Here is a 23,613-nt window from a genome sequence, read left to right on the forward strand (position 1 = left end):
TCCTTCCTTCCTTCCTTCCTTCCTTCCTTCCTTCCTTCCTTCCTTCCTTCCTTCCTTCCTTCCTTCCTCTTTTCCTTGTCAGATACTGCTGGAGAAAAAAGAGAACCATGCTAAAAAGGGGGATTCACAGAGTGTTTTGAAGACTGCAAGACTGGGGCAGACAGCTGAAAATCAATTACATGTATTGTTGAAGGCTTTCACAGCTGGATTCCACTGATATTGGTGGGTTTTCCGGGCTGTGTGGCTGTGGTCTGGTGGATCTTGTTGCTGACATAACAGACTTCCCTCTGTGATACACCTCTGAAGATGCCAGCCATAGATGCAGGCGAAACATTAGGAATCAGACCGCGGCCACACAGCTTGGAAAACCCACCAAAACCAGCCAAATCAATTACAATTACAACTCTCATTTAAAAAAAAGTTTTAAAGAATTTTTTTCTAGAATCATGATGGGAAAACAGAGATATTGCTAGGTATTAAAGAAGGCAAATCAATTTAAAACTGGGAGGGGGGATTGTATGTAGGAGTTGCATGTCAGCCTCGCGCACTACCAGTTGGGGTGCTGCCTGTAGGAAAGGAGGTTATCTCCTAGAATGCAAACACCTGAGGGTGATTAATGGCAGATATTAATGGAGATCCCTGGCCCCTTGATGGAGATCCTACTGGAGATCCCTGGCCCCTTGATGACGCGGCTGGCCTCCACACGGGCCAGGGCCTTCACAGCCCTGGCACCGGCCTGGTGGAACACATTACCACCAGCTATTCGGGCCCTGCGGGACCTTGGAGAGTTCCGCAGGGCCTGTAAAACCGAATTATTCCACCGGGCCTTTGGAGAGTCCAGCCGCCGATAATGCCCCGCCCCCCCTGCTAGTAGGGTCCCCTAACATCATTGGGACCCCTCCTCATTTTTGGAAGAGGGTGGTATATGGGCCTCGCGGGCCCTATTGTAGAATGTACCTGTTTTAAGATTTTTATGTTTTTTGTATGATTTTATGTTGTTCACCGCCCTGAGCCCTCCGGGGATAGGGCGGTATAGCAAGTTTAATAAATAATAATAATAATAATAATAATAATAATAATAATAATAATAATAATAATAATAATAATAATAATATAACAAGCACCAGGTGTGGGTTAGGAAGATCAGATAACTCGGGAGGACATCAAGGCTTGGAATCATCTTTGCTAAAATGTGCTCAGAGGTTTGGCTTCTTAAGGATGGTATTATCCAGTCTCTCTTGATTACCTAAAGAGATTCCTTTGGTTCCTGAATAAAAAAAGCTATTGGACTTTCTTAACATCTTGCAGCCGGGAGCTTTCTTGTGTTGTTTTATTCTGTCTGGAGGAGGAAACTCTTACAGAGGAGATTATTTCTTTGGAGGCCTGGGAGAAAGCTTGCTAGAGAAGTCAGCAAGCCATTTGTTATCTGGCATGCAAAGCTACCGAGAGGCCAGAATGACATCACAGGCTCATACAGGGATATAAGATATTCGTAGGATGGGGCTACGCCATATTTGCCACACATTACAATTTTACAGTTGTTTTTATTTTAACATTATATTCAAAGGATCTGCTGGTAATTATATCCTGTCATTTTCTCTACATGAGGGAAATATGTCCTATATATAGTTGGTATTCCTTCAAATTATCAATACTTGTACAAAAAATCTGGGTGAGGCCCACCACATCACAAAGAGTGATCATGAGTATGAACTACCATCAAAATCAAAGATGGTGCACTTTTAAAGAAAGCTTCCTTTAACATTAATCAAAATCAATCTGTTTGCAACACGCATTCATATCCATTTTCATATCTGATGTTCCTGTTACTCCCAAATGTTTCCCGTTTCTTTTTCTCTCATCCTTAGTCTTGCCTTTTTCTCCCACTGCAGTTTACATCAAGTTTCAAAGCCCATCACTTTGAGCAAAATGTGCAGGCAGAGGATGAACTTTGCACCCTGCCCTCCCCCACACTTTTCTCCTTATGTAACATCCCTCTTCACAAACTTTGTACCTCTGACCCTCAAAATATAATCTTTTTGTTATCTGCATAGCTTAAGATTATTATTAACCTATTTATTATTATTTTGTATCTATGTATGTGTGTGTGTGTATATGTATATATTTCGCGCTATATTTATGTAATAGAATCTCAAACCACTTTTTCTTATGTAACTATCCCTTGCAAATGTTAAGTACATTGTTTATAATTTATGTGGCAGATCATATTCTGTTATTACTGGAACCACTTTAAGACAGATTGTCTGGCAATTAATATGTATTTCTAAATGATAAACTAATTTTAAAAGATTTTTAAAAACTTTGTGCCTCTGGAATAGTCACCTGTGTTTTAAAGGACAGGACTGCCTTCATCATGGTTGTCCAGTTTGACCCTGAAGTATGTTCAGTAGCAGTTGTTCAAGGTTTTTTTTTTCAACTTGGATGATTTGTGTGGGGAAGACTGTGACATGTGGACAGTAAAGGAGTGATGCGTTGTACCCTAAACATTAGGTGCTGCCTTTAATTTCCAGTTGTGGCAATAGAAAAGGCAACCAATGCTTATGTCACTAATTTCTGTTGTGGTCCTTCTTCCACCCTAGTCTCTCACCCATTTTTAGAAATGCTGCAATGCAAAGCAGATTAAAAAAGGGAATCAATGGCAAAAAAACCGCAGGAAGAATGGGAGGGAGGAGCAAAGGAAGAGACATCTTTTATCTGGCTTCAACTGGAGATTTAAAGAGCAACCAAACAAGTTTGAGAAATCATTATTAATCTGGGCCAAAGGAATTGCAAGAGGCACTGCTAGGTTCATCAAAAGCATAGGAGAGCTTGAGAGATGATTGCTAAAAAGCTCTCATGTGTATTGCTAACATACAGAAAGCGTTTTAGAGAAAATTTCAAGAGCAGATTGGAATTTCTTTTTTAAAGGAAGGAAATGATAGCTGAAAAGTTCTTCAAAGAATAGAGATTAGTGTGTTGTTGCTATTGCAAGAGGCACTGAACTACTGAGAATTCTCATTGTTGATTACAAAAAACTATCTCCGACAGCAGAAATTTGCATTGCCAATTTCTCAGTAGCATATCTATGAGGGGCAGAGGAGGTAACTATGATGCCTTGGTCACTTTAGGGGCACATTTGGGCCCCCTGCCCACTCTCCCCTCTCCCCCTGCCCAGCCAGTGCAGCAGAAGCAGCAGGACTGTGCCTCTTGTGCTCTCCTTTCCTCCTGGTCCAATGTTCCTCACCCGTGGCATGGCCGCGGTGGGTCAGGGTCAGGTGTCCAGCAAGAGGCTGAGCAAAGCCAGCAGCAGTGCCCCCCCACTGAACTCTCCCCTCCCCTCCCCACCATGTTATTTTTTTATTGTGCCGCTGCCCTCGCAACTGCAAAAATACCCCCCCAAAACAAACTTTTTTCCTCCCCTGCCTCTAGTGTGTTGCTGACTAGCACTATTCAGATAGAGTAGAAGATTTTTGTTGTTGTTGTTGTTGTTGGGACAGTGGCGTAGTGATGGGAGGCAGTGGCGGGAGTTCAACAGGGAGCAGCAGAGGAGTTCAGCAAGGGGAGGGGTGGGGGAGTTCACCAGGGGTTGGTCGCAGCTTCCAGGGTTGGTCGCAGCTCCCAGGGCTTGCTTTGTGGTATTGCACCTCTGCAGTTTCTAGTTCCTGCTGTTAGTGACTACATCGTGAAAGATAATTACATGATGTAGAACTGGTATAGAAGTGTGTTTATAGCACCCTGCTTTTTACTGTTGTAAAATAATGATATTGTGCAAGAAAACATTCAAACACACTACTACACACCTGTAGTTACCTCTTGTCATTTTTCTTTCAGAAACTGCTACTCACCAGTGCCAATGAACTTGTTTGAAATAACCCCAGGAAGCATTCTAAATATTCATTTTGCTATTTCAGTATTGCCTTCATGAAACACTTATGCGTTATGACATGGTACCTTATCTTCATCTAAGATTTAGTGCTGCATTTGTTAAGTGAAGGTGAATAATATCATCCCTGGATACATTACATAGGGATAAAAGAGGTATCTGCTATAGACAGACTAGAGTCCTGAGAATAGGAACAAGCACAGAAAAGAAAAGAAAATCTATTTGCCATAAGTTGCAAGATCAGTGCTTAATTTGATCTGAAAGGATGTGTCATTGTGTTTCACATTAAGGGAGAATGTCACCTGTTGAGATAATAAAGTGCTAGACCTTCTGTTCTTCGTGTATATATTTCTGGAAGATGACTACTACATGTTCCTTTTATTGTCTGACACATGATTTTGAGCCCCATCTAAAGGTGAGATGAATCTGCCCTTGGGAGCAGTGCACCACCGCACTGGCATATTTGTCCTCCCCAGGGCACTTACTCCAGCAAAGGGACAATGCCACCAGCATGTGCCTGCTCCCCCTGCACTGGAACACAACACATAATGCCATGCCAGCATCACAGGGCCCCTGGCAGAGCCACTGGTAAAATGGGGGTGGGCCAAGGGTATGGCCAGGGGAGGAGTCTCCTGTACTTTGCTGGCATTCTACCAGTGTAAGTCCATTGGGGCCCATAAAGGCTTTTTGGCAGTGGGAAGCCTCCCCACGCCACCCAGAAGCCTCTCTGGGAACCAGTGACTGCGCCCAGCTGTGACATCGCAGCTGGGCACCCAGGCCATGGGTGCAACTGCCCACCTTGTATTACATCTTTTAAACAGTATGTGTTGTGCTGAAACCATTTGATAGTTGATTATTTTAAATTACAACAGTGATAAATATAATATTGCTATGCGGATGTTCCTAGTAACCATGTGAATATGTCATTTTACTGAATCACCATCCTTGTGCATGGCGCATCATAGCTTTACCCTGTCAATTGGTGCTAAAACCAACCAACCAACAACTTTCATCATGATCAAGAGATCATTAAACAATAATTTAACAATACAGTTTATATACAAATGTAAAATTGATATACAAAGATTAAACATTTGTAGTTTTATTGTGCTGCAATTAATTATACATAACGATTATTAAGAAATCTGGAATATCTACTTTTTCATGGACAAAGTCAACACCATATCTGACCATTTTAGAGGTGGTCTCATTGGAGCAGTCTGTAAAGAGAAGATACATACAGAATTTTTCAGATTTTCCTGGAAACTTGGATAAAATAGGGGTGAAGTATGTGGAATGGATGTCCTTATAAAATGGACAGTATAATAACACATGTTCCACTGTTGCAATTGCATTCAGTTGGTGGGAATACAGACATAGAATAGACGATATGCATTTTATTCCCAATCACATCCACCCAACCTGAGCAGCAGGAAAAATGAAGGGGGTTAATCCATCTGGGTTAAGGTTTCATTTGAGCCACTTGGTACCAGCTGTGAGCTTAAAATGACATTTGATCAAATTCTTACTCTAAATATTGCATTTGGCATTCAGGAACACCAAAAATACATCTAAGGAATTTAGATTGAACTGCTTTCAAGGGACGAAAGTCTTTGTATAAACAGATTTGCGAACCATCCGAAGTTGAGGTGTCACTTCACTTTGAGAAACTTTAATCATGTAGGGAATATGTGAGCCCCCTTTCATGAAGGAAAATCTCAGAATATCTGATGTCAGTCTTTGGGCACTTTTGGTAACCTAGATTATCTAAGCCCTCCAGGAACTTGTTGATTAAAACACTGCCCCTAAGTATTTGAAGACTTTTACCTGTCCTATGTCATGTTCATTGATCTGTCATTTATGTTTAAAATGTCTCTGCAGTCTTGGTCTTTTGGAAGTTTATTGTTAAATAAAGCCATTATGGAGGGAGATGCAATGGACTCTAGCAAAGTGGGGTGCAAACAAGCATCTCCCCACAATGGTCTTTACCAAGACCATAGCAACCCCCCTTCTCCTGGTGCAACATTTCCCACCTATCTGGTCCTAAGTATGTGACTTGGGGTGGGGGAGGGAGGGAGGATGAATGGATGGAAAGATGTGTCTTGGGGTGGAGGGAGGGTTGAAAAGTAAAGGTTGGGTGGGAGGAGTTGAAAAGAGTGGCTTGGGGTGGGAGAGAGTGGAATGGGGAGGCTTGGGTGGAAGGAGGGTAGGACAGTGAAGTTTGGGGAGAGTGGAAAAAAGTGGGTTGGGCTCAGGGAGGGTAGAAAGAAGTGGGTTGGGCTCAGGGAGGGTGGAAGGGGGAGGCTTGGGGAAGGTGGGAAGGATTAGGTTGGGCTGGGGGAAGATGAAAAGGTATAGCTTGATGTGGGGGGAGGGTGGGGAGGTGAGGTTTGGGAATGGAGGGTAGTGGAATGGGGGACTTGGTGTGGGGATTGGCAGCCAGCAAAGCAGCAGGCACCAAGGTGCAACAGCTCTGCCAGCCAGTCTGGGCTTGTCATGATGGTGGGGAACCAGGATGATGGTGCCACTGCCCTCCATCTGGGCTGGGCTGTTGGGGGTTGAGAGAGGTTGGGGGAATTGGGAGTGTGTTTCGGGGCCCGCCAGAGTTGGGCTTGCTCCTGGGTCTGTGGAAGGTGGGAGTGGGAGTGGATGGAATGTCACTTTGTCAGTCCTGCTCACCCATTGGTGTCATCACAACATTCTACTCAGACAATTATAGGTTAGGATTTCTCCTTTTTGCAGTATGCAGCAAGAGCCCAAAAGGCTCTTCTAAGCTCCTTTGCAATAGGATAGAATGGCAATGTCATCTGCATATAGTAAGGCAGATATCTGTTGGTTTGCTTAGTTTTTTTGGAGGGGAAGGGGGATTTGCATTTGATAGATCTTTAATTATTGGGTTAATATAAACTTTAACAACAACCTTTATTAAGCATATAAAATAAGCTCTAGAACGTTACCAGACATTTGTAATGTACAAAGCAAGAATATGGTCAAAACACAGACAAACTGTATCTAGCATTAGACACTACTTAAAAAGTTCGATCACTTGTAAAAGAAATTTTGCTACTTTTCCCAAGAGCATGGCATCTGTATTGTTTATCTCCTCTGCTGGCCATAGGCAAATCTATGACAGAGGCTGATGGGAATTGTAGTTCCTGAACATCTGGAGAGCCGCAGGTTCCCTACCCCTGGTTTAACAGAAGCCCCACAACAGAATTTTCAGAGTCTCTTTCAGATTTGTCTATGGCCAGCAGAGGAGATAAATTCCTAATACCTACAGATCTCGGACAGTCAAGTATAATGTGAGCAAGAGTCTCCACTTGGTTTTTACAGTGTGGACCAGGAGAGGGATAGATAAATAGCGACCGACCCTTCATGATGGCAGATGGGAAAGTATTGCATCTGGCCCTTGTAATAATCCATCTCTGTTGGGGTTCAGTTAATAATTTGAGATATTAACTTAATGCCCCTGTTCAGGTACTATTCTGACAGAAAGGGGTGAGCATGATTTATTTGCTTGCCCCAATAAGATATGCTATTCCTGTTCTAAAAGTTTGCTTTTTAAGGTTTGGAATATCTCTCTGGGTGACAACATACAAAAGTACACTTAGAAAGTAAATTTTTGATTTTCCAGCAAGCAAAGCAAAGTCTTTATTGGCAAAAATAGAACAACAACAGCAGCAGCAAAAGACAAATTTTTGATTTGAGTAATTGATACCATTCTGAGATGAATAGGTCTGGGAGTGCAGTTTCTGTGCTCATCAGAGTTGAAACATTTAATCCAATACTTGAATGTATTCAGCCATGCTCTAGTTTCAAGTAGATTCTGGCCAGTTTCGAAGCATAGTATGGTGTATGGTACAGAGTGTGGTAACCAAAGTATTTTAGAGGAAGCCAGATTGTATTCTTTCAGTGGCATTGTTCCATGCAACTATCCATAAAGGAACTCTCCATAGCAGAGGGGGCACAATACAGCCTTGCTTCACTCCCCTCTTGCGAGGTTCTGGTGTTACTTAGGTCCCTTCTGCACATGCAGAATAATGCACTTTCAATCAACTTTCACAACTGTTTGCAAGTGGATTTTGCAATTCGCACAGTAAAATCCAGCAGCAAAGTTAATTGAAAGTGGATTGAAAATGCACTATTTTGCAAGTGCAGAAGGGGCCTTAGCTTATATTGGTTGAACTGAGATATTAATTATTTTTTGGATATAACACAGTCTTGGTCGAATCAGGGTTTCAAGGTGTGTTTAACTATTGGACATTCAAGATGGGGGCAGCTTTCATTATTAACCGCTGCCACCTGCTTATTAATTGAAAATAATGTTGCATAATGGACTCAAGCAAGTGTCAATCTCAAGCCTATAGTACTATCATTTGTCTATTGTACTATCATTTGAATGCCTTTTTGCTTTTGCTTTGGTAATGTGGGACACTGCCAGAAAAAATGCAAAGGAATAATTTAAAGCCAAATTTTTTAAAAGTGATGTTTTTGCCTTCCAAGAGTGCAAGATTGCTGCTAGGACGTGTTTTTGTTTTGTTTTGCTTTGCTTTTAACTATATTATCTGAAGTTCTGAAATTTGCATTGATTTATAATCTAAAATATCAATTTGTCTTGTCAAAACCATGCCTTGCTTTACATTGACCATTTTCTTTGGTCTTGTTATATTTAACCTGAGATGGGTATTACAAGAAATGGTGCACAATTTTTTTTGTTAATTCAAAGTCTGTTCATTCTTTTGGGGGGGGGGGTGATGAAATCTAAGATACTGAACTTCAACTTTTATCACTTTCTTCAGCCTATTTATGTTTAATCAGAGATGGCCTTAGGAAATCTAAGTAGCTTTTTAATATTCCAAATATATTCATTTTCAAAGTAGGCTGATGAAATTAAGATATTGAACCTCAACTTCGCAGAGCTGGCTTGATACCTTTACACTGGCACTGTGGGGCAGGTTTTTCACATACCCTTGTGTTAATTTATTTTCTTCATTGCTTGTTTCATTATTAGCATTAGCAAGCATTCTGGCTATTCAGCCAATTTGATCCTACCGCCCTGTGACTGACTCTTGTTTGGAAAACAAGCTCCTGCTTGTACTGTTCCTGATCGGGTGAATACTCAGTGCTTTGTATAGGAGCAATTCTGTTCATTCTTTGGGAAACAGGAGTCTCATTTACAGAATAGTTCCTGCCAGTTGGCTAAGAGTGTACATTAACTGCTTGCCCTTTCAGTTGAAGGGTAAGTGCTAAAAAATAGCTGAGCAAAACCAATAGTGTTAGTAAAAAGTGTTGGGAAAATCTAGGCTTACCAAAGGCCTATGCTTTGGCCCTATTCATTTCTGTGGCTTTAAGGTTTACAACAGTATTTGTTTTTACATGTCTTTTGGCCACAGAGCCTAAAAAAAGATGAAACAAAAAGAGATAATGACATCAGGAGCAATGTGTTTTTTTTTTCATAGTTGAATGTGTAGTACAGAAACTACCTCAAGAGATTTGTGTTACTAAGGAAGAAACTGGCACCAAAGGAGGAACATTAAAATCCCAAACTATGTAGGACTGTAAATGCGTGGTAGAACTGAGAAAAGGGAACTATCCTGCTAAAAAAATGAAGCACTTCCCCAAGTTTTTTAAAGTGTGTTTGGGTGTGTGTGTGTATCTGCGCATACATGCATTTGCAGCTTGTACATTGTGTCTTTGGAATTTTCTTTGGATGTGCATATAGTTATATTTTGAATCTTTGATACTGTGACTGATTGCAGTCCTGGGGCAAGGGAAGGAGGGAGGTCCCAAATGAAGCCAACAACAGTAACGGAGAAAAAAACAGGGCAAAGCTTTTATTGAGAAGGAGTCCTGAGGCAGCACAGCGCTTGGATCCAGCATCAGGCCACCCACTTCTCAGCCCACTGACTGGGGGAGCCAAAGTGGGATGATACGTTGTGAGAGTGAGAGGACGCGGTCAGCTGAGCATCTTGCATACTTTCAGCCCCAAGCTTCTTTGGACAGAATGCCAATAGGATCAACAGTGGTGGCTTAGGAACAAAACTGTGGCTCATTCAAGCCAACGGTGGTTACCTGGTCAGAGGATGGAAGGAGAGGGGAAAAACTGGGTTTAAACCTTTTATTTGTCTTTGGAAGACCATCACTCATAAGGGCCAACCCCTCCTGCCTTTTCTTCCCCATGGCTCCACCTCACCAGTATCCTCCCCGTCCTCCTCCTCTTCCTGGATGCTTGCATCAGCATGCAAGAGTTAATAGCACCTACCAAGGAGGGTGACCTTTCCTGCCTTTCCTCCCCTCTCAGCCCCATGTCACCCGCTCTCTCCTCCTCCTCTTCCTGTTCCTCTTCCCAGATGCCTGTATTTCCACAGAACAGTTAATGGTGCAGTTGCAGCTACCAGCAGTTGCAACCTTCTAATGGGGCGTGGCCAACTCCTGCTCCTCTTCAGGCAGCAGCAGATAGCACAGTGGCTGCAACTGTCCAGCAGTGGGAGAGAAGGGCAAGCATGCGAGAGAACGAGTAACCTCCACATTCTGCTGTTTTGTTTGTGTTACTTTGTTACCAATTCTGTGTAAGCCCCACCCCAAGCCGTTTGTACATTTGGTGATTGAGTGGAAGTGAGTCATTGTCATTATGGCGAGCCTTTTATATAATAAGATTATCTGGAGAAAAACTCTTGCTTTGTAACTCATGCCATATAATAGATGTTACAGAATAATGGAAAGGATGGCTTCAACCAAGACTAATTAATGGAATTTTAACATCCCCCTTTTGTCCTCATAAAAATCTTATGCAGTAAGTCAGTTGAGAAATATTGTTCTGTTCCACACAGCAAAAAAAAACCCCAATATATGTGGGATGTCTTAAAAAGTAGTGACTGCTTCTTTTTACTCCGCATACCCAAAATAAGATGTTCAGGTGATGTGTTAAGAGGCAGTGGCGTATCTGGCTGCTGGTTTGGTTCCAGGGAACAAAGACATCAGAAGGGAAAAGAGATTTTTTCCTGCCTGACCATTTCACTCTCTGGTCAGTTTTACCCTCTGCTTGTGGCTGACATTTTGTGTGCTGGTGAAGGAATTCTCCCAGCCTCCATTTGCTGAAGGTTGCCCCAAGATGTCTGCTCTGCAGTCTCTGATCCTGGGCACCTTTGCAGCCTGAAAAGTACACAGTTTTATTCAGTTCTTCCTGCCAGTTCCAGCAATATATAGTTTTCCTGTATTTAAAAAAAATTCGAGGAGTTATCTTTGAAGATACACAGACACACATGACAGAATCTTAGCTGCTGGGAGGACTCCCATTGAAAAGCATTGGGACCACAGAGGACAGATCTACTACCCATTGAGAAGCACTTCTCAAAGGGCAGTAAATTTGTCCTCTGTTGTCTCAATACCTTTCAGTGAGAGTCCCCCAAGCAGCTAAGATTCTCCTTCGCATGTCTGTGTATCTTTCAAGATAGCTCCTCCAAAATTAAAAAAAAGGAAAACTATACATTGCCAGAACCAGCAGAACCAGCTGAGTACAACTATATACTTTTGGGGCTGAAAAGGTGCCCAGGATCAGAGCCTGCAGAGCAAATGTCCTGGCGCAACCTTCAGCAAATGGAGGCAGCACACAAAATGTGGGCACAAGCAGAGGGTGTCACTGACCAAAGAGTGAGTGAGTGAGAAAAATAAGATGCCTCCTGAGCTCTACATTCTGCACAGCCAGGCAGGGGATGTCGCAAGCACTTTAAGGGGAAAAGGTGAACTTTGAAGCATTTTCCAAAAAAGGTGCCTTGAGCTGAAATAAGACATCCTGAGGACAACTTGGGGAAAAAGCTATGTGGAATTGCTTCCCAAGACACTTTTTAAAAGGTCCTTAGGACATCTTATTTGTGCTGTGTGAAATGGACCATTGACTGAAGTTGTCTGTGCCTCCTATGGATCCAGGTCTCTTTCCTCCGAGGAAAACAGCTTGACCTACCTCTTTTCTTCCTGCTGCAACACAGCAGGGCAGTGACAGGGAATGAAAGCTCAAAGAGTAGGGTTGTGAACATGACCAAACTTTATTCATTGTGCCACACTTTATTCAACAGAAGTCACTGCTCCATCAGCACAATGCCACGTTCACTCCTCTCCACTCCTCCCTCTTCTGCTGGTTGCCAGCCAATGGCTGGAAATCCTGGAGCTTCATGATGCAAGCAATCATTCAGGATCCAGTGAACCATCACCTTGCAAGTTCCCATCACTTTCCAAATGAAAATTTGCTGAGAAAGAACTGGCAGAGAGGCTAGCAATGGTGGCAAGCCTTTTACCAGAAAGACTCGCATTTGGAAGGGCTTCGTCATGGATCATAATGCACCTTTGATTTCTAGACAGAGAGGCTTATATTCCACTCCACTCCATCTTTCCAATCCATTCCCCATCACTGTTTCTCCTATTCAGCTGAAATCAGTAAGCTTTATTACATGTCCGTTTATGTTGCCAGTCTTCAAGGAGCTCAGGTCAGTGTATGTCAGTGGTTCTCAACCTGTGGGTCGTGACCCCTTGGGGGGTCGAATGACCCTTACACAGGGGTCGCCTAAGACTCTCTGCATCAGTGTTCTCCATCTGTAAAATGGATAGGTTGGGGGTCACCACAACATGAGGAACTGTATTAAAGGGTCGTGGCATTAGGAAGGTTGAGAGCCACTGGTGTATGTGGTTCCCTATTTTGTCCCGACAAAACCCACTTGAGATAGATTTTGGAGAGAGAACCCAAGGTCATCCAGCAAGCTTCATGGTAGAGTGGGGATGTTAACCCAAATCTCTCAGCACTTTTGGAATTTCTCTGTCAGCTGAAATCATATTATTCTGTATATAGTACTAGACAATATACTAAAGGCAAAGTATCTCTTCCTTACATGCAGCACACACACGTCATAAGGGACAATGTATTTTCAGTTCAGTATTGGCCAAAAAGGACTTCTTTCTTGAATATGTCAGTGACACATCAGTGACACATCAGATGTGAAATATTGTTTATGTCCTAAGGCATTAATCTTCCATTCAGTTTCAAATGTGCTGTTTACTGATTTAATATTGTTAGGCATGCTTTGACAGGCTTGCTCAATGCTCACCTAAAACCTCTTTGTAGGCTCCTGAAAACAGTGACTTGGCTACAATGTTTGTATTAATGAAAACAAGTAGTACCACCACTGGGTTAGTTAAGGCCTTATCATCATTAACTGAAAACTGAGTGATTCATTTAACCTCACGCATGATTCCTTTTTAAATTGAAAATAGTTTGAAGGAACCTGGAAATGAATATTTCTGTGTATAATATGCCATGATCCTGTTGATCAGCAACATTATGAAAATAAAGTAAAATTAACTTCATCTCACTGCAATAACTGTATTACAATACAACAATACAATACAATAGACCTTTATTGGCATAAGATACAAAAGCGTGAGTATAGACCATCACAAAATTTAAAAGAATTGTACATGGCGTCTATGAGTAGTTTTACATTCTAAAATCACACTTCATTTATAAAAAATAACGTAGATTAAAAAATTTTGTCCATTCCATTGTACACGGGATTGTGAACAGGTATAGTAAAACTACACTTAAAAGACAGGATTAAGATATTCGTTATTCATAGCCTATTTACTAAAAAGGTATAGCCTTCCCCAAGATCTATAAATTGTATATACTAATTTAATAATACTATAGAAATTATATAATGCTATAAATTACTGCTAATACTATAGAATTACTAATACTATAAAATTAATTAGAATTTCCATGACAATGCAATAAATAACAGTGAGCTCATATAAACACCTTCTAAAATACCCAGAATTATCAGGAGGTATGGAGTATTTCACATTTAAATAGTTTTGTACTTGCCTATTTTACATACCTCTTAAGGACATGACTTGCAGCAAAATGAATTGGCTATCCTCCCAAGTATGGAAGGATTATTACTGTTTAACAATTTTGGGATTGATATTTTGGGGGGGCACATTTCCCCATTATCGGTGGTACTAAAGCTTCCCTCTGGGGATTATATTTTTGGGCAATAATAACATAAAATGTGGTCCAATGTTTCTCCCATGAATTGGGACAAGAAAGGGCATAGTCTATGTGATAGAGGCCGCTTCTCAATCCGGCCTTGCAAAGGGCAGGGGGGAAAAAATATTGCATCTGGCTCGAGTCAGTACCCAAGCGTTGTTTAGAATCCGGGATTTGTAATAAGTATTTGGCCCATCGTGCCAGGCTCAGGAGTTTATAACAAAGAGAAGTACAATGGGGAGCATGTTGTTGTTGCACAATTGATTAGATGTTGATACTCTCCTGATCATATAGTCTAAGTTTAATTAGGCTATATATTTGTTGGGGGTCCTTCAATACCAACTCCTCTAATGAGAAACCCAATGAATTGAGTTTACCATTGATTATATTCCACCACTCTAAGCTTTGGACCTCAACTAAGGCCCTATGCAGTAGGCTTCCGTGTTGAAGCTAAAAGCATATCTTTATCAAACGACTTAAAAGGAGTAAGTAGCCAAGAAGCCTGGTAGTTAATAGGTGCATGCCCAGCTTCTAAGCATAGCACCCCATAAGGCACACACTGTGGGACTCCAAATATTTTGTAGAGAAATGCTGATTGTACCTTTTCAACCGCATTGGACCAAACGGTAATCCAGATCAGAACCCCGTAAAGGAGTTGTTGCAAGACTTTGGCCTGGAAGACCTTTAAAGCAGAGGGAATATGCTTTTGGCCTTTGGAGTAGAAAAAGGATAACTGTATTAACTAGCGCTAACTTTGTTTTCTGGTGTGGGAACAGGCCAGAATGTGTATAAATTTGTATTTAATCAAGAATTATGGGAAATCCAAATGAACCAAAGATTTGCAAAGAATCAAAATGGAGCTTCTGTATAGCGACCAGCAAGCCTGCAGTTTTGAAACAGGTCAAAGGAATGTTACCAGCTATGCAGGCAACTACAGATAACATCTTTTGAGATCTTGTAACTATAGGCTGCTACGTGACAGCAGACAGATGCATTTTATATGACCTTGTTTTCTTGGTTAGGTTGTTGGGTTAGAAATGAATGTGATTAGTTAAATTACAAAGTGGTTTTTCTATATAGTTAAATGAACACATAAATGATAAGTGATTCACATGTATTTGTATTTCACTATAATTCTATTGTCTTAGAATCATTGTATAAGTCTTAGAATCATGTTTTAACATTTCAAACTGGGGAATTGTTAGAAACATTTCATGTTGGGAGAGAAGGAAAGTTTTATGAGCCAATGGAATGCTGCATTGCCTTAGGGATAGCTTTCTCTGAGAGAAACCTAGCAAAACGAGTTTTTCTTGGAGGAACAAGCTAGCTTTTATGGCAGTTCTTTGTATATGCACAGAGAGAAAGCACGCACAAACAGCATGTAGCGTTTGACGTAGAATAAGAGGTTGTCTTATTGTGACCAAAGACAGATCTGACCAATGGAGTTTGAACACATATGAATCATAATACGTGGAACAAAAGGGGAGGACTATGTGACGTCTTTGCATCTACAAAAACTCAGGTTTTCCTATACTGGGCGTGCCTCCGTCGAGAGCCACCCAGGAGAGGGCAATCTCCTGTAACATTCTAAACATTGTATTGGGGCGTGCCTCTCCTTAGGGAGAGGTCACCTTCTTCAACTTATCTGTATTCTGTAACGATCTAAATTCTGTGTCTATCACTTGAGGGCACCAAGGGTGTGTTTCTTCCTTGGGAGAGTTCACATTCTGTAAACTGATCTATATTCTGCTAAGTAAAACTGTCTGTTTGTTTTCTAATGTCAGATGTATTTTGCTTTATTTCAAACTTTAAGTTTTTCTTAAAACTAACTCAGCTGTGTAGGACCAGAGAGCGGCCCTGGCCCCACAGTAGGATCCAGCCCCATGTAAAAGTCATCCTGGGCCCGGAAAATTCATGATTATGATGATATCGCATCATATAATGTATGCTTGGGCTTCTGTTATATGAAGGAGATGAAAACTGAAGACAAAGACTCTGCAAGAGATACTTGGGATCCCTTCTGGAGCTTACAACCACTGCTTCAAACAGGGCTTCTAATGGGGGAGTTGAGCAAAGTCCTTATCTTTTCAAAAGCCTGGAAAAAATTGGGGAATAAACCACAATAGAATAGAACAGATCCAACCTTTTAAGTAGCTAGACCTAAATTTCCAATATTGCACATCTTGGACCTCTCACAGTAAGTCAGGAATAAATACAGCCAAAACTAGTGCCTTGGCCATTCATTGTTACTTTTTAAATACTGGAAACCATATCTGCGCACTGCATTAAAAGGTTTCAGTGCTAAAATTGCTGAAGTAGTTCTGGATGTATGGATAGAATTTGGGTAGAATTCTATTTTTTAAGCATATCTTTAATTCATGATCAAAATTACTTTACAGGCAGTATACAGTTCATTTGACAGTATACACATTTCTGGAGTGAGCAAACTCTCTGGATGGTTCATTCCTACGGTTTGAATCATGTAACATTGCTGAGCAACCATTCCATGTTCATTAATGTCAGTTTGGGGAGAAAGCACAGTCTTGGAACCTTATATCACAGAAAGAGCATCACGTCCCATGATGCACTTCCATATCATTAAACAAAGCCATCTACCACAACTTTAATGAGGAATATTTTGAACTTTAATGAGGAATAGACATTCATACTTGCCTGGAGTGAAGCACATGTTGCTTTGTACGATGTTATGTAATACCCTGAGCCTTTGGGGGAGGGCGGTATATAAATATGATAAATAAATAAATAGATGCCCAATTGCTTTATGGAATTCTGCTATGGATTGGTGCTTTCACCCATTCCCTGGAACAAAATCAATCCAAACTCCTGCAGAAAATTTTGCTGGATGCCAAGATGTGTAACATATGCAACCCAGTCATAATTAGCTCTTGAAAGGACACTCTGTGGCAATCTAAGGCATGGCCCACAGCTTTTAGATGCTGGCTGAGAATACACTATAATTCCAACTTCCTTAACATCATTTATCAAATGCTGTCAAGAATGCAATGTTTCAAATTGGCTTCATGTGCTACTAAGAAAAAAATAAATAAATCCCTTGGCATATCTAAGGGATAAAAGTATATCTCTTGTCATATCCACAGAACAAGAGTATCACTTTTTTATTCTCTCTCAGCATCGAGGGGCATCCAAAAAAAATGTAGACTTTTTGAGATCAAAGCACAACATTTTAATAGGTACAGACAATGAGACTGTATAATAGTACAGACCTTTGAGACTGGGGATTCTATTTAATACAGGTCACCCACCACATATCTTTACCATCAAAATCCAAACAAACATAGAGCTTTTTTTCTTTGGCCAGATTTCTTTTGGCCAGATTTCTTTTCTGGCCAGTGTTATGCCATCTGAGAAGTCTCTATGGAAGATATTAAAATGTAACATATTCAGATAGGCATTGCCCAGCAGGTGGTCTTTATTTAAACTACCCATCATGCTCTACTTTGTTGTCCCTTTTATTTGGATATCGAACCAGGTATCAAAGCCCTATTTTTAGTAAATAGGACAAACTTTCTACTGATTCTTCAGTATTGTTCCTTTTCTTGAATAATTCCAAACTTGAAATGGGCAAGAAAGTAGCAAAGTTTTTTTTACCAGGTGCTATTAAGGCTGCACCAAGATCAGATAAATTGTTTACTTATTCTATCTGTAATTTGTAATTGTGATCACTCTTAACTTTGTTTGCTCGTTTGATCACGATTGTTTTTTGTATGTTTATAAACCAATAACAGTTTCTGTTGATACCCAGAACACATATAAGCACCTCTTTACAAAAAAAAAATCTTTAGATCTTGTATGGCCATTACTCCTGTGATGATGGATTACAGACTGGCCATTGTTGTATAATATGGTCCAGATAAACCCAGAAGTACCTGGGGATTCTTCAATTGCTTCTGCATTTCAACTGGAAGTGGATTGGATTCTTTACTATGATTGGTGGTGTGAATTTAAGTGGTTTATGCAGAGGATGTTTCAATCTATTCCCAGCATGGCATCTGCTTTGCCTTCATGTATACAAGCCCAACATAGAAGGCAATGAAAGTTATATGAAAGGCTATCTGAAAAGCTTTTTTTCAAAACTGTATGAAAAAAAATGATGGGAAGTAGTGCCAGCGTAATTATCTTCAAAGGAAGATCGCCAGTATGATAGTTTTGGGGAGGTTTGATAAAATTAGCACAAACTGAATGCATGATGCAAAACCAAAGGTAAAGTCTGGATTGTAACAGCTCACATGGAATTAAAACCTATGGCGATAAAGAACTGGGATGATACCAAATCTTCCATGGCATGATATCTGTTGCAATTCTGCTCCAATGAACTTCAAGGGAGTTCAAAATTTTTTTAAGAGCAAGAAAGCCATCCAGCACGGAGGGAGATGCGTTTTCTCTCAAGGACTTCTGGAGTGCTACACATTTCGTATGCCTTCCCAAATTCAGTTCTGGGCAATGCATCAGGCTAATTGCACAGGAGATGAAGGACTTCCCTGAAGGACCTTCCTGCATTTGAAATGAGCATGACTGGTCACAGCTATAGCATCTACAATTCAGTCTATGCTGTTGCTTATGCTTCCCATGCTATGCATTCTTCAAAAAAATTCAAACAAAGATGCAAGGAGAGAGAATTGAAAACCAACAGCCCTGGCGGGTAGCTCATCCCTTTGTAATCTGGAAATCAACATTGTCACAGGTTGAGGAAGTATTTTCAACATAAGTATTACCTCATTCACACCTGAATAAACCTTATGCAGGAGATGTGCAATTCATTCCATGCCACTGGCAAGTGGCCGGTAGGTGCCATTTCTGTGATAGTTATAACTCTGTGAATATGACAGACAATCTAGATGTTACAGCTTGAATGCCTGTTTCACTATAAAAGGTCCAATGTTTGTGGTTTTTTTTCTGCATTAGAAAGATGCAGGAGAAACTATAAGAACCACCAGACCATGGCCTCACGATCAGAAAACCACCACAACCAGTCTCGCCCTATCATTTTATTTCATTGTCACCTCTTCTTGATTATAACATTTGTAGATTGCAAAATCATTAAATTCTGGGCAGAGATGGTTTTGTTAAGCATTCTTTAATTTTATTTGTCTTAAATAATAATGGAATATGTAAATATTTTTATTTTTCTTAAATATTTCTTTCTGTTCTCTTGCCACCATGTGAGATGAAGAAATCACTTGAAGTGTTGTTCATGGCCATATTAAAAGGAGATAAGATCTATAATTAGCGACTTAATTTTCCTCAATGCTGTCTGACAAAATGTTCCTTCTCTTATATAAAAAATTCAGAAACCTGGTGTTCACTATGAAGGTGTAAATTTTACATTGTATTCAGATTGAAAAATAATGAAAGGCATAGCCCATTAAAAAGTCAGTGAACCAATCAGACTTGTTAGTGAAGTTAGACATAGGAAGTGGTAATTCGTTTTTTTTTTTTTAAGCGGCAGGCTTCTGTTTCATTTCTCAATGTAGCTCCAACACTTTCTGAGACATGTCTCATTCAACAACAGCGCTGGAGACCAGATTTCCTTTGATCACAATGGAGGAATTATTAGCAGGACTTGATATTATCAACTGGGTAACATTTCCAAGCCAATCTTTTGTTAGGTAAAACTGGAAAGATCCTCCCCAGCCTCTTTCAAAGAAAGGACTTCCAGATGAACGACAAATCCATGGTTTGGCAAACCCATTTTAACCAGGTAGGACTGGAAAGCTGCTTTTTTTTTTAAAGGAAATAGGTAACTGTGGGATGGAGCTGCTTGTGTTCAGGGAGGATCTATCATCAATGTTCAGGAAACTGTAACTCATTGTTAGCGTAACAGGCTCTCTTTATCTGTTTATTGTGTGTGGGTGCTTGGTAAAGCTGAACAGAAGGTGTGTGTGTGTGGGGGGGCTTTCTGCGGGCCATTTACAGCGCCCTGGGGATGTAAAAGCATGCATCCCAGGGGAGCCTATTACAGGCAGCTTGGCAGCAGCAAGCTGATGTGGCTCCCCCTCCCTCCCCAGGGCATCCAGGCCAGCCTCTCCAAAGCCCTCCCTCGCGAGGGTTTTGGAAAACAGCGCATTCCCAGCTTGGCCGATACAGAGCGCACCACCCGGGAATGGCTGTTTTCTCATCTCTCTCCACTCACCTCATAGCCTTCCATTAAGCCCTGCTGGCCTCCTAAGACCCTCCCTCACTGTCCTCGGCCCTGGAGTCCGAGGAGGGGCAGCGTGGAATGTAGTCTTAGGCCAACAGCGATGACTCAAGGTAGTGGGAGGAAGACTGAAGAAGCTGACTTTCCGTCTTGAGGCGCTGCCTCTCTTCTTGCCGATACACCAAATTCACCGGTGCAGAGAGCGTAAATAGCCCACGTCTTGGGAAAGGGCGAGGAGAACCTGAAAACTGTTAGTATTTTTATGTTTTTTTTCCACCTGCCAGAAAAAAAGCAGCAATAAAAGCCACTGAGCAGGTGCGAAGAGTCTGGTTTCTGTCAGCATTTTGAGGGCTCATTCGTTGACCATCTTTTTTTTTAAAAGCATATCTTTCCTCGTTTCCCTCCCATTCTCCATCCCCTAACTTAACTGCAGCCTAGTTGAGCCCATTGAGTTGCATGTGCTACCTCCAAACTCTATGCAGTGTTTGGAGACAGTATTTGCATCTGAATGTTGGGCTCCATTGGGTTGTTTGCAGTGTTGAACTTCATGCTCAGGCTCCCGATCCATATGGATTTCAGACTTAGCCCCACAGTTGATCACTGCCCTGAGCCTGGATGGTACAGGGTTCAACCTATGTGCCTCTGAATTCTACATGGGTTTTGAAGGCAACAGACAGCCTGAGTTCAGCTATCTGCTGCCTGCCTCCTCCAGACCCATGTTAAGATCCCGGTTAAGCCAAGATTGTTTAGGACCAGGTTTAGCAGAAAAATTCTGAAGAAACCCCACCCCCCAAAAACCCAATATAGAACTTGTCACTTTTATCTGAGGTTTTGAAAATATCCCAGGTCTGTTATACCCAAACTTTAAAATGTAGAGAACAAAAATGGAGCACACCCCATTTTAAGTCAAGATAAATACTCTATTTCTTTTTGGTTTAGGTACAACCTAAGATCCTTATGATCCTGGATATAAGATGACAACAAAGGGAAGGGGAGCCATTCTGCTGTTGTGAGGGTGCAGCCCATGTCCAAAGGAACAATCTCTGTTCATCAAAGGTAGAGATGATGTACAGTACAGAGTTATCAAATGGGTTGACGTTCCAGGCTGATTCCACATGGAGCCAAAAAGCAGCAGTGAGGAAAGCGGTGTGAAAACAGTATAAACCCTTTTACACCGTTTTAAAACCTTTACACCATTTTTACACCATTTTCACACTGCTGTTTTGGCCCATGCGAATCGGGAGGCCTACAGGAGCGTTCCTGTAAAGACAAAAGCAATTTGTAAAACAGAGGCCCTTCACTTTTACAAAATAGTGGATTTTTCAAATTACTTTCACAATTGTTTGCAAGTGGTTTTGCTTCAAAGAGCACTGAAAGCAGTTTGAAAATGCATTATTCTGCATGTCTTGGAATGAGCCAGAAAGTACTTTGATAGTTACGAGTACTTACTGGAGCTAGAAACATTTCTCCCCTAGGACAAAACAAAAGCGGATGGAAGCCTTTCTTTTGCCACCCCAGCTCTAGTTTGGGAGTTCCATCAACTGTACCTGGATAAGTTTGGACCTGGATATGGGGGTGATACTTCTTAGGGATGTGAAGACCCTGTTAAGAGCTATTAGCATTTCAGCTCTTCCCTGTTCTTCATGAGACTCTGGAGTGGGCCAGGAGTAGGTGCCAACATGAGACCCCGCTTGGTTGTTTCTTTGGCTTTAAACACAAAAGTAACTTTCTCATCCTTTGCTGATCAGCATGTGGCCTTATCTTTGGCTTGGCCTTGGAGGTTCTGAACTCCTTGGAAACACTTTCTGAAATTTCATCCTGCTAGGATCCCAAGGTTGGGGATCAGAGGGATGTTTCTGCAAAAGATATTAACTACAAAATGCTGTAGTGGAACTCAGTTGCAGCTTGCCTGGATCCCTGTTTATAATATCCTGTCAATAAACTGATTTCAAACTCAAGAGTCTACTGGTTGTGAAGGGCTGACAGTCCCTGACAGTAGCCAGGATTAGATGGAAGGTTAGAAAAGAAATTCCCATACTCGCTTCATGCTAACATCATTTGAAGGTTGAAGGATGAGAGAATATTGACACACCATGAGGCATCACTACCTTCACAAGTTGTAAATGGCAGAATATGTCATGTGTGCTGGCTTAGTCACAGAAAACTGAAATGAAAATATACATACAAAAAAGTGTTTGAGTGCATTTTAGAACCCATTTGACCAAAGTGCATTTTTAAATTCTTAACAATAATAATGTAGCATTTGAAATCGACCTGGAGTCTGTGATGTTCATCCAACCATTCAGCATCAGTAATGCAAAGAGGAAGTATTTTAGCCTGTTTGTATAATACATGAAGGGAGTTATAGAAAGTTAGGTCAGAAGCAAATAGACAGTACAGACATTTTGCTTGACTTAAAACACCTTTTTCTTTCCAGATATGGTTGATTGTTCAGATATCAGCTGACCATTTTCAAGCAGAACCAAATTATTGCATTCCCAAGAGAGTGAGCTTCTTGTCTTATCAAGAATCCTGGGAACAGTTTTCTTTTGTTGCTCTGATCCTTTCTTTCATTACAGTCCTGGTAGTTGGAATATTTATTAAGCATTACCACACCCCAATAGTGAAAGCCAACAACCGCAACCTGACATCACGGCTCTTCACAGACTCCCTTCTACTCTGCCTCTGTGCCCTGCTATTCATTGTAAACCTAGAGAGGTGGCATGTCTCCTCCGTAAACAGCATTTGGCATCATTTTCTCCATTGCAGTTTTCTTCTGTATTAGCAAAACAATCACAGTGGTTGCCAGCTTTCTTGGCCACCGATCCTAGAAGCCGGATGAGGAAGTAAGATTGGGGAAAGACTGTCCTTTCTATTGTTCTTTCTTGCTCTTTGATTCAAGTAGGCATTTGTATCATTTGGCTAGTAATTTCTCCCCCTTTCCCAGATGTTGACATGCATTCAATGACAGAAGAAGTTGTGTATTAGAATGTAATGATGCCTCTCCTACTATGTTTTATTGTGTCTTGGGCTATATGGAGGCCTCTGGCTGGCCGTGAGCTTCTAGTGGCTTTCTTTGCTCGGAAACTACCTGGCTTAGTTTCAATGAAGCCAAGTTCATCACATTCAGCATGCTGATCTTTTGCACCCGTTTGGTTGTCCTTTGTTCCAGCCACCTGAGTATCAAAGGGAAATCGTGGTGGCTGTTGAGATCTTGCTACTCTATCTTGGCCTCCAGTGCTGGCTTACTGGGTTGTATTTTTTTCCCCAAATGCTACATTATTGTAGTTAGGTCTAAAAGCTGAATAGCAGAGTACAGCTTAGAAGGAAAAAATCAGTGAAGCGTAGTTATGATCACCTAAATGGATGATCTAAATTGTCATTTCATAATAATGAAATCTCATTTCACAGAAGTGTAAAATTGACAACTGTTACTGGCACAATTAAATAACTTTCAAATCTTTTATTTTAATGAGACCAACAGAGAGGTCAGAATGTGTTTCCACCGGTGGTTTA

The 23,613-nt window shown here is 41.1% G+C and overlaps 1 protein-coding gene and 1 long non-coding RNA gene across 2 annotated transcripts in view; both read left to right on the forward strand.

Moving 5' to 3' along the window:
• CSMD1 (CUB and Sushi multiple domains 1) overlaps positions 1 to 23,613 on the forward strand; it is a 1,361,167-nt gene that overhangs the window by 196,999 nt on the left and 1,140,555 nt on the right. The gene's annotated exons all lie outside the window — the stretch shown is intronic.
• On the forward strand, positions 14,210 to 22,124 carry LOC125433165. The gene is made up of 3 exons (XR_007244604.1): positions 14,210 to 14,350; positions 18,765 to 18,774; positions 22,114 to 22,124. It is a non-coding gene; the product is annotated as an uncharacterized LOC125433165 (long non-coding RNA).

Source organism: Sphaerodactylus townsendi, linkage group LG01, assembly GCF_021028975.2.
Source record: "Sphaerodactylus townsendi isolate TG3544 linkage group LG01, MPM_Stown_v2.3, whole genome shotgun sequence".
Lineage (NCBI taxonomy): Eukaryota > Metazoa > Chordata > Lepidosauria > Squamata > Sphaerodactylidae > Sphaerodactylus > Sphaerodactylus townsendi.